The sequence below is a fragment of the Sus scrofa genome, chromosome 7, assembly GCF_054392235.1.
Source record: "Sus scrofa isolate SSC_HxYL_T2T_F1_AM1 chromosome 7, Sscrofa_HxYL_maternal_Yorkshire_Landrace_v2.0, whole genome shotgun sequence".
Taxonomy (NCBI): Eukaryota; Metazoa; Chordata; class Mammalia; order Artiodactyla; family Suidae; genus Sus; species Sus scrofa.
In genome coordinates, this window is record NC_139389.1 from 130,152,478 (window position 1) to 130,164,209 (window position 11,732).

An 11,732-nucleotide genomic window follows, 5' to 3' on the forward strand; every position below is an offset into this window, starting at 1 on the left:
CAGGAATTAAAAGGAGAAAAAAGATCATCAAATCCTGGTGACACATTTTTCTTTGACACCCCTAAAGTTGGGTCAGAGATCCCAGAGCGTGGCCCAGTCTCCATCAGCATCTCCCTGTTCCAGGGTCTTTGAAAGGGAGGGCAACAGCCTTACACTGAATATTTCCCATGCTCTAGGAGCATACCTTTGTGATGAATCCATGTTAGTGTCAACACTGAAACTGCCCTCAGAAATGCTAAGTTTTGCTCATGGTCAGAATTTAAAAATGGCTGAGTTGAATTTCTAGCTCAACTCATTCTGGTTCCCACAGGGCTTTTTCCTCCTTTACATCAGCACTCTCTTTGCTCATTGATCACACTTAGAATTGAGCATTATCCTGGCAAAAAGAGTTGGCTGGCCCTACTGCTCCCTGACTTTTCAGCTGCTGAATTGCTATGGACCAAAAGAGAGGCCAAAAGGTAGTGGCAGTGGCATGGGGCAGAGGGACTCAGTCCATGCGTAACCAGTGTGGTGGTTCCTGCTGATGAAAACTGGTGAGGCTGTGCTCTCAATCACCTTTGATTTTATTCAGTGAATAAGCCCTTGTCCTTCTAGAAGCCCCCGTAAAAGCCAGAGCTGAGGTAGCAATGGGGAAGGGGCCATAGGCACACTTCATCTCCCATCAGTCCATGTTGACTGAGCATCTCCTGGGAACATGGCATGAGGTATTCTCTCCCTCCTCAAGGTAACAAAACAGTTATATCCCTATGCTACAGAAAGTGAAAATGAGGCTTAAAGATGCTTTCCGAGGTCATGTCTCAATCTGGGTCTCCATGGAAGGAAGTATATACTTCTTTTGAAAAACTTTATTGGAATATAATAGACTTACAGTGATGTGTTCACTTAAGGTGTACAGAAAAGTGAATCGGTTATACATACACATATATCATTCTATATCATTCCTTTTCAGATTATTTTCTCATATAGGTTATTGTACAGTATTGAGCAGATTCCCCCTTGCTTTATAGTAGGTCTTGTTACATATCTATTACCTACATAAACTATTACTATAGGTGTGTGTATATGTTAATCTTACCTCCCAATTTATCCCTCCCACCCTGGTTCCCACCTGGGCAACCATAAATTTAATTTCAAAATCTTTGTGTTTGTTTCTACATTGTGCATAAGTTCCTTTGTATCATTTTTTTATTAAATTTCACATTAGTCATCTCATATGATATTGTCTTTCTCTGTCCGACTTCACCTAATATAATAATTTTTAAGTCCATCCATGTTGCTGCTAATGACATAATTTCATTCTTCTTTATGGCTGAGTAATATTCCATCACATAAATGACATCTTTTTTATGCATTCATCTGTCAATGGACATTTAGGTTGCTTCCATGTCTTGACTATTGTAAATACTGCTGCAATGAACATTGGGGTACATGCATCTTTCTGAATTGTGGTTTTCTCTGGATAGATGCCCACAAGTGTGATTGCTTGATCATATGATAGTTCTATATTTAGACTTAAAAGACTTTGAGCAACAAAGGGAACCGTTAAAAAATGAAAAGACAATCCATACAATGGGAGAAAATCTTTGCAAATGAAGCAACCCTTCATCCTAAAGAATATACACATCGATCCTGCTGCTACCAAGCTGACTAGGATCCTATGTGCACCCTTGGGGAGGTGCTGGTCTCAGAAAGGTGCTCTCAGAAGACAAAATGAGGGATATGTTTTCCCGCCTTCTCTGTTGCTTGGAGAAGATCTGTGGGTTCCAGCCAAGAATTAGGGAGAAAAAACACAGATCTCAGACCTGTCTTGAGAAAGGGTTAAACCCTCAAGAGGTGGACTGCTTCTTTGGGGGTCAGTGGTTTCCAGCTTGTTTATTTCTCTCTTTTCACCACAGCAGTTAGACAGAGGCTGCCAGGACCAACCAGAGATGGTCCCGGAGATCCTTGCTGGATTCAACAGCCTGGCCATGACTCTGCCGGGGAGAGGGAAGGAATTAAGCAGCGAAATATGCCAGTATGGTTTATTGCTGTAATTGCTTTCTGGAAAACAACAAATCTCATTCCCAGTAAAATGTCATTAGAACTTGCCAGGTCCTCTGATGGGGAAAATAAAATGCCCTTCCTAGAAATTTCTCATGCTCTGTGGTTTCTAGAGGGATTCCAAAGACTCTGCAGAGAAAGATAATGCTGTGATATGATTTTGGAAACTGCGTTAATTTGCCTGCTCCGTCAAATGTCTGCGGACTCTTCACACACAATAAATTGCAAAGCCCAAGCTTATTTTTTTCTTTTATTTCTATGAGAATAACAGCTCTAGGATCATTCAGCCTGGGTTCAGTCCTGCCAGTTATTTAAGTCATAAAGCCCTGATTTTGTTGTTTCTAAAATGTGGCCACTTCTGGAACTTTCCTCACAGGTGTGTCAGGAGCTTTATATAAGTTAGTCCAGGTTTAGCACTCAGCCCTGTGCCCAGCACAATAAATGTTTGCAACATTTTTATGTAACATGACTAAAACACTTGGATCATTTTTCTTCTTTTTCTTTAAGCTGGGTGTTGCGACGGAGCTGGTTTTACTTAAATGACTCTCTTTTCTTCTGTGTCATCACTTCCTTACTGAATTGATTGATTTGCTGTAAGTGGAGAAAATTTCCAAAGGTTGTTTTGTGCATCCGCAACACCCGACAATGCTCAGAAGTAATTTCTAGCACTGGGTACATGTCCATGGCCCTGAACTTGGTGGGGAGAGTTTGGGCAAGTTGGGTGCCGAGGTATAAAGCAAAAGACTCAACTCCTTTCTTGTGATAATTGAAATCATTTCAATTCATTTCCTTCTTGGTTGGCCAGCAACATGTTTTCAAGAGTGAGCAAATCTTGAGGGAATCCATTGACCTGAACAGTTTTATATATAATGTGTGAAGTTAATGGACAAAAAAATGATATTCATCTTCAGTTTATAATAGCATTTTTTTTCTTCTGCAGCACCTAAACTTAAGGGCAGCCCAGGATGTTATCAGAGCAACAATGTCACCACCGGCAGATGGATGACCTTTGTTGTAGCTAACAATGATTGGATCTATGGTGAAATAAAATAAGAACCAACACAAGTTTTGACACTAAGATAATAAATTATAAATTATGGGAGTCTACGCCACCGAGGATCTTGTAAACAACAGGCTGGTCTCTTAGCAACAGACCAAGGAGATCAGGCTGTTGATAGGAATGGAGCAGACAGGATTGCTTTGCAGTGATAACCACGGAGGACCAGCTCGAGGCCCCTTCTCTGCCCAGGACTTTTTTTTCCAGTGACCAGCCCGAGCCGTGGGCCGAAAGTTGTCCTAGGATATAAGAGTTTCTCCACCACTAACTCAGGTGCCAGGCCCCACAGAGAGGACAAAAGAGATACAGAGACTGGGGGTCGAGAGTGGGGGTGGGAGTGGGGGTGGTGAAGATGCTCCACCTGCAAGGAAGGGAATCAGTAAGAAGGAGGAAAGATAAACCCATCCATGCTCCTTTGACATTGTCTGAAATTAGAACTCGGGGACTCCTCTTCTTCCCCCGGCCCCCAATTCTTTTGGCTTTTAAAATCTCACTTTGGGTGGTTGTCAGGAAGAAATTTAGACAAGACTTTGACAATGTGCCAAAATGGTTTATTTTTAAATGTTGTTCCCCAAAGCACCAGAATATTAAGTTGGAGCAAATGTTGCGGAAGAATAGAGGGGTTGTGGTCACACAGGTATGGAAGGGAGGGTGGTGGGGTTGGAGGTTTGTGGACTTGAGTTAATAGAGGAGGTTGGGCTCGAGGATTCAGATGCCTAGAAGCACTGTTCGAATGTGTGTGCTCCTGGGTGTTTAGGTGTGTGTGCGTCTGTGTGTGTTGATTTCTAAATCGCAGAGCCTTTTCAGGGTTGGGGTGGAGGGAGAGGTTTTCTTTAATTAATTAGATGTTTACCTGGTGCAGCTCCCCTCAGGGGTTTAGACAATCGCCTGCCCACATGTTAGGGCTGAGACTTGATAAGGTCTTCTGGAGTGGGATGTTCCTAAAAACAAAACAAAACAACTTAGGATGCTTCCCAGCAAATGGCCTCTCAGGCTTTGAGATAGAAAGAGCAAATTCTATACTATCCATCCGCCAAGAGAGGGACGTGGCTTCCAGCGCAGGATATTAAGAAAACATCAGCCCGAGTTGTCCAAGGACCACATGCTCAGCGTTTCCCTCCGGGTACTGACATCATGCACTTTCTTGGTTCAGGGACGGTGGCTGTGGCTAAAGTATCATGACTGGGTTTCTTTGGCCTGTCATCTTAAACTTTCCGTACACAGAAATGTACCATTCACCAAGAATGAGAAAATTCTTAACAGTTCCCCAGGGCCTCATTTCCCGCCCCCACCCCTCCAGCTCCTCTGATACCAGGAAATGTGGTTCGGTGACTTCTGAAGTGATTAACTCCTGTCCTGAGGTTTTGGGATATATTTGCGCTTACAAGCCGTCAGCTGGGATGAAATTCTAGCCGGGGTAGTGCCCTGGCCCCAGCGGAGGGGGCTCAGGGTCTGTAAGACGCCCGCCACCACCCTCTGGGTCTGAAGCCCTTCCCATCCCTCTTCAGCACCCAGGGCAGTTCCCGAAATATGGGTACCATGACCTCATTCTGCAGGTGGAGCCTTTGAGGCCAAATGGTTCCGGCTAACATTCCCAAGCTCAGTGCCCGAGCCCAGATTCCGGGCCAGAACTAAGCGACCTGAGCACCACCCTCTCCATCACTGGTCCTTTGGCTTGGCCTGGAAACAGGTCCCTGCCAGATTCCTACCCAGGGCAACCTTGGGTTTTCTTCCTCTTTTTTTATTTTATTTTATTTTATTTTATTTTTTAAATTGCAAAAGATATATGTCATCATACATTACATTAAGCATCAACGATACAAAAGACACAAAGCAAAAAGGTAAATTCTCCTCTCTTCCCCTCGCCTAGCCTCCCCAAAACATATAACACGCCCCCACCCCACCCCAAGCCTTACAAATATTTTAGCCACTCTTTTTAGAACTGAGTTTTCACTCTCTGCCAGGGAGTGTTTCTTCCCAGAAAGAACGTGATCTCTTTTCTTCTTTACTTTGTTTATAACTGGCAGATTTTGAGGAGATAAGAAGTAACCCATAGCTTTGAGGTGTCTGAGTTTCACTTACCTTGTCAACATTCCGTGGAGAATGTTGAACTCTTTGAATCGCTCCTGTTCATCACGCCCACCCCACCTCCCCGCCCCACATTGCCTCCGACTCTCAGTAAATAAGGTGGACGTTTTCAGAACCCACCAACCTTGAATCCACGAAACCTGGAGTCTGCATTCATAACTGGGTACCTCAGCCATTCCAGGAAATTCTGATCTTGGCAAAATGAGTTCTTCCCTCTGCCTGTGGGGTCAGAAACCTGCATTTTCATCAGATCACCCAGATGATGTGTGTTGGAAACATAGGGCTGGAGACACTCAGCACTGGATGTGCTTCTTCAGAGGGAACACACAGAAGCGTTAATAAGACAGCTCGAGACACTCAGGCTTACAGTGGAGGCTCCTGGAACTCAATAGAAATGCACCCTGAGTCGGGTCAGCTCAGCCCAGAGCTGCTGGGAGAAAGTTGAGAACTGTCCTCAGCAGAGGCCTGATTTTAGCTAAATTAGAGCAACAGTTGTTGGGAAAGTTCCCCACCTAGTGCCTCGTGGCCCTGCCTGGTCTCCAAGGTGGCTTCATTGGTCCTGCCCTGCACTGGGGAAGAGCCGGAGCTCCGGTGCAGGCAGGGAACAAGCCCTGCCGGCTTCCTCTGCCTCTGCTTTCCTCCGGGGTGGCTGGATCCCGGGCCCTGCTCACTGTCTGGCCCTGTGCAAGCTGGTTTTAATGCAGCACCTCCAGGCTCACTGGTCCCACAATGCAGTGCTCCGGCTGGCAGCAGTTCAGCTCCACACTAAACACTTGGCCCCGTTTCAACGCGGCTGCCAAGATTTGGCAACCAGAGAGTTGCAGAGAAGCAGCAGGCGGCTAAACCCTTTCACATTTTTAATTAGATCCACACACCCATGTCTTTGAGCTATCATAAATATACAGATGACATAGAGAGTATTATTCTGTTTTTTTTTTTTTTTTTTTTAAAGGAAGGTACTCTCTACCATGGTATATCTTTACCTTATTAAAATAATCTACCTGTCCCTAGTTGGGGAGCTGGAAAAGGAAAGAGAGAGGAGTGCTTTGGGTTTGAGTAAAACTCTGCCTGATGGAGAGAATCCACCCAGGATCTGGAAAACACAGGTCTCTGGCTGCCTTGCCATCACCTGGGCTTTGAGATGACCACCAGAAGAGGGCATTCTTGGCAACCGCTCAGCTTTCAGCAGACAGCCTGGAACTCTCTGGGGGAGTATTTCAGGAGTTGCAAAAACGACCCCGGCCCCCCTTTCTCGGTGATGGCCTCACCCCCCACAGAGCTCTGGGGTTGGGCCCTCTGTCTGAGAAACAGTCCCTTTCACCTTCCACCTTTCTGGAGTATTTTTGTCACTTCATCTCCTCTGTCGTTTTGCCTTTGAGTATTCTTCACTGTGACATCACCACTACTGTACAGCAGAAATTGCCACAACACTGCAAATCAACTAGACTTCAATTAAAAAAGTTAAAATTCAAAACACCCTCCCCAAAAAGTCATCACTGAAAGCCCACATCCCTTTCAGAGGCTCAGCTGATGAACAATAAGAACAGGGATGGCTGGGTCTTCTTAGAATGCTCCGACCCTGCCCGGACTCCCCTTGTCTTTTGTGACAAGGACCTCCTGTGCTTCTCAGGCAACCAGCTCTAGCCGGATTAACTTGCTTGGAGCTGAGGGCAAACAGGGTTTGTCCCGGGCCTCTGGGTGGGGAGGCATGTCCTTAATTTTAAAGACATGTTAAGAAGGAAATGAAACACTTGAAATGCCAGGAAAGAAGCTTCTCCAGCTGTCCCATCCGAGAACACAAAGTGTCTAGATAGAACCACGGAGGCTTCCACCACGTGGCTGTCCTGAACCATCAACGCACGGGCACGTTGCTGTCGCCTGTGTATTGGATGCTGTAGACATCCGGCAGCATTTTGGTCTTCTTTGCTGCAATAACATTTCCTTTGTGTTTTTCCTTCACACGGGACAGCCAGACACATGACCAGGTCCAGTGAAACTGGCTGGAGATAATTCTGGACCCAAGATGATCCTTCCAGGAGCTGCAAGCACTGAGGACAGACTATGGGCTCAGGCCGTGGCTTCTTATATTTCCCTTCAACTTTGTGCACAGCACCAGTTTCTCACCTGCCTGTCCCCACACCCCACCAGCTATAGGGAATCCCCTTTAAGGAGGAAAGGATACAAGCCACACACACACACACACACACACACACACACACACACACAGATCATGAAAATGGAACCGCTGCATAAGGAGTGTTTCACCAGGAGGTGAAGAGAGCAGTGATGGCTGCCATGGCCACAGAAGGCAAAGTGGCATCCTGCCCAAGTTGAACCCCAGGTATCTCCAAGGTCCCAGTCAGGCTCTCATGGGGAGAATATCACTGCTCATTATTGGTTATTGATACAAGAAGTAGCAGCTAATTTCTGTGAAAGTAAAACAATGCGTAATCTGGATAATGCCCTTTCTGGAGTGGAAGAGGTCAGGCTGAAGTCAGTTCTAGATCCAGAGATGGGACTGGTTGCTATCTGCATGTCATTGCCTCCTGTGCATGAAAGCAAAGGACACTGAGGCACTCTGACCCTTCCTGTGTCCTGCAAGGGGCAGGAGTTTGGGACTCATGGATGAATGCACCCACTGAATGCTTTTAAGCCTATGCGAGTGGTTCAGGCTGCCATAACAGAGCATCACAGATTGAGTGGCTTTAACAACCAAATTTATGTTTTAACATTTTTGGAGTCTAGAAGTCCAAGCTCAAAATTCTGGACCATTTGGTTTCAGGTGAGAGATCTCTTTCTGGCTTGTAGATGGCCACCATCTCAGTATGGCCCTCCCTTGTGTGCATGGAAGAGGGAAGCAGGGTGGGAGAGAGAGAGAGAAAGAGATGCTAGCAAACTCTCCAGAATCTCTTCTTAAAGGATCCTTATTTTATAGGACCAGGGCTCCACCCCTACAGCCTTATTTAACCTTAATCACGTCCTTAGAGACCCTATCTCAAATCACAGCCCCACCGAGGGCCAGGGTTTCAACTCGTAAATTTTGGAAAGACCCAGACATTCAGTCTGTCACGATGTCATTTCATGTGCTCCCAGAAGAAGATGGTGTCAGGCTAGGAGTCTACTCTCCGTCTTCTACCTGCTGACTGTGTGCCCTTGTGCAAGTCAACTAACCTCTTTGAGCCTTGATTTCCATGTTTCAAAAATGAGGATAAACACTGCTTTCCCCAGACTGTGAAAAAAACTGATGAGGCAATGCAAACCTGGGCTCAGGGAAACACTCAAAAATGCAAGTAGCTATGGTGTCAGAGATGTTGTTATTTATTACTTGATATTATCATTTATTCATACCACCTAGGCATCCTTATCCAAAATGCTGGCTTAGAGCTTTGCATCTTCTTAACTTCTGCTTCTGTCACTTACCCTTTATCCCCAGTTCTCATGGAGTCAGGGAGGCAAATAGGAGGTATAACAGTGTTTTCCATGGGGTCCAGAGGAAATAAGGTTGTTTGGTTCCAGGGGAGGGATTGTATAATCTATAATCACTTCACTCTTTGAGAAATTTGCAATCTTTGTCAACACCATTATACACTGATGCAGTCATGGCCACCTTATTTGAAACTTGTATTTTTTTAATATTTAAATTTTTTTATTTTATTATTTTTAATGGTTATTTAATTCTTTTAAAAAATTTCAAAACCAACTTTTTATTGAAGTATAGTTGATTTACAAAGTTGTATTAGTTTCAGCATACAGCGAAGTGATTCAAATATATGTATGTATAATTCTTCAAATTTTCTTCTATTATTGATTATTGAATATAGTTATTATTCAATAAGACATTGAATATAGTTCCTTGTGCTATACAGTATGTCCTTGTTGTTTATCTCTTTTATATATATCAGTGTGTATCTGTTGCTTAAAGTAAAATCCTACAGGAAAAAAAGAAGCATAACCATTTTAAATGGAGAGTCTAAAGCCAAGAGATCCAAGCCCACACCGCCAAAAAGAGGCAGAACCCACGTTCAAACAAAGGGCTATGCAGTTCCAAAGGCCACACTCTAAGCTTCACAATCTTGCCTTAGTCAGCAGTTGCAACAACAATGCTGCAAAACAAACCATCTCAGCCCAGCACTTGCAACAGTAAGTGTTTATTCTCATGCTCATTAGTCTCAAGTTCACTTCGGTTCTTTTGAGGGAGACTGGGTTCAGCAGCAAAGCTCTGAACTGCTCCAAACTGCGTGTTGGCTAGATGTGGTTTTAGGCTGTAGACTGAGTTCCCATCCATTTAATATGTATTCATTTCAGGTCCCAGGCTGGAGGGGTGAGGGCAGCCCAGGCACGTCAGGACCCAAATCCAGAGAAGAGCAAGCATGTCTAATGTATCGGATTGCACCACGTCCACTGGCAATGCGGCGGCTAAGCCTAGGAATGGGCGAGCCCAACATCAGGGAGTGAGGACGCAAACTGGGTGCAGAGCCACGTGGGTGGAATGGGGAGAGAGTGAAGCTCAGTTGCACAATCGTCTGAACTAAAGAGTAGGAGTTCCCATTGCAGCTCAATGGGTTAAGAACCCGACTCAGTGTCTGTGAGGATGTGGGTTCGATCCCTGGCCTTGTTCAGTGGATTAAAGTTCTGGTGTTGCTGTAAGTATAGGTTGCAGATGCGACTCAGATCCAGTGTTGCTGTGGCTGGCAGCTGCAACTCCAATTCGACCCCTAGCCTGGGAACTTCCATATGCTACAGATGTGGCCCTAAGAAAAATTAAAAACTAACTAAAAGTATCCTGCAGACAATGAAAAACAGAAAACCAGAAGTCACCACCCCCACTCCTCTGCTACCAGCAGGGTTGCAGGTCCCCTGTAAGGCCTTTCCAAGGGCTCATAGACAGCATCCATTCTGATCAGTGAGTGTCAGCTCTGCCTGATCAGTGCCCAAGCTTTACTGGCTTCATGCTATTTTGACTATCACCCTCGATTATGAGTATCCAGTGATACCAAAAACGCTAAATTCTGGAGCCTGTTACCAGCAGCACCCATGAACCTCTACTCGGAACCTGATTATCCTAAAGACAGAGCCCAGCCATGCTGCAGCTGTGACATGGACACGAGTTTCAAAGTCAAGGAAATAGGAATGAGAATCACGGCTCTGATGCTCTTGAAAGTGTGACCTTGCAAACCACGTGACCTCTCTGCATCTCAGGTCTTTAGCAGGGCGCTCATGTAAACCACTTGACGAGTCTACATCAGCCGACACAGGTCCAAATTAGCATATGTGTTTGCCAAATGGTTACTCTCCTCCTGCTGTTTTACTGTTAGGTTGAACCTATGGAATTTGCAACCATAATGAGACATTGGCAATTTCATAGTTCTCAGCCTAATGGATGATAAAACCGTTATGGGCAAATGCGATGCATTCTTTCAATCTATCCCTGGCCATCTGAGTATTGAGTCAGTGATGAGCTGTGTGTCAGAACACACCCTCTCAGCCTTAGCTTCATTCCAGTTGTGAGCATGGAATGGTGGGATTGCGAGGAGGTGCAAATAGAGAGGAGCCAGACTAAAGCTTGCCTTCCGCCCGAGGGAAAGTGCAAAATAGAAGCAAAGGTATAAGGGTGGGATGAGGTTCTGCAGAAGGGGAGGGGGCTGGAACCAGGAAGAAAATCTCTGCTCATGTTAGGGTGTGGGAGAAAGAACATGCGCTTCGGAATCAAGCAAATAAAGGGTTTAGAATCCCAGATCTTCCAAACACAGCTAGGAAATTCTTGGGCAGGTGGCTAGTTTCTCTGAGCTCCTGTATGTAAAAATGGGAAAGTTGTCCTAGGAATGTCTCGGACATTGTCCAGCTGGTCTGAGCTGGTAAAGACAATGCCACCAAATCCAAGCCCCCTCCCTAGGAGAGGCTCAGCCATCTCAGGGACCCCTCACCCATCCCCCACCCTATTTTCACTCCAAGCCCATCCTGATGTCAAGGCAGAGTGGAGGGAATACCAAGTGAACCCAGAGCAACAGAATTCCAGGGCGTCTAGACCTTCCCAGAACAGACTTTGAAACCGCACCAGAGGGATTTACCAGGAAGCTAGCTCACATTCCCAGAGCAAGCTTTTTAATTCCCCATGCTGGTGCTACAGCAGCCAGAAAGTTTGCTGCAGTCCTGCCCCCTGGGCACCGCGAAAATAACACAAGCAAGATGTAAGCCTGGGCGGTGTCTGGGAATATCCAGGAAAAAGTCAGATAAACAGTGATGACTATTATTATACCTGCAGATTAATTTGCATTATCCCTTTTAACCAAAGAATGAAAAGCCCCAAACAAACTCCAGGATCAAAAACAGATCCTCTCTAACCTAGGTTGAAAGTGTAGAGGTTATTGGTATTTTCACCATCGGACGGAACAAAGGGTTCAACAAATACTTACTGAGCACCTACTATGTGCCAAGCACTAAAGCAAGGCACATGGTGAAACAGGCAAGGTCTCTGTTTCTCAAGAGTCTTATTTTTCATCTGTGCCTGAAGAGAGAGGAAGGAAGGATGGGTTCTATTAGGGTGCTG

The 11,732-nt window shown here is 45.3% G+C and overlaps 1 long non-coding RNA gene across 2 annotated transcripts; it reads right to left on the bottom strand.

Moving 5' to 3' along the window:
- Positions 1-833: 833 nt before the first annotated feature.
- LOC146401914 (uncharacterized) lies at positions 834-5,854 on the bottom strand. 2 transcript variants are annotated; one of them, XR_014811504.1, is made up of 3 exons: positions 5,310-5,854; positions 3,951-4,038; positions 834-1,973 (listed from the first exon to the last, which is right to left on the bottom strand). It is a non-coding gene; the product is annotated as an uncharacterized LOC146401914 (long non-coding RNA). The 2 variants fall into 2 exon arrangements; XR_014811503.1 differs by having other exon boundaries at positions 834-2,890.
- Positions 5,855-11,732: the final 5,878 nt, after the last annotated feature.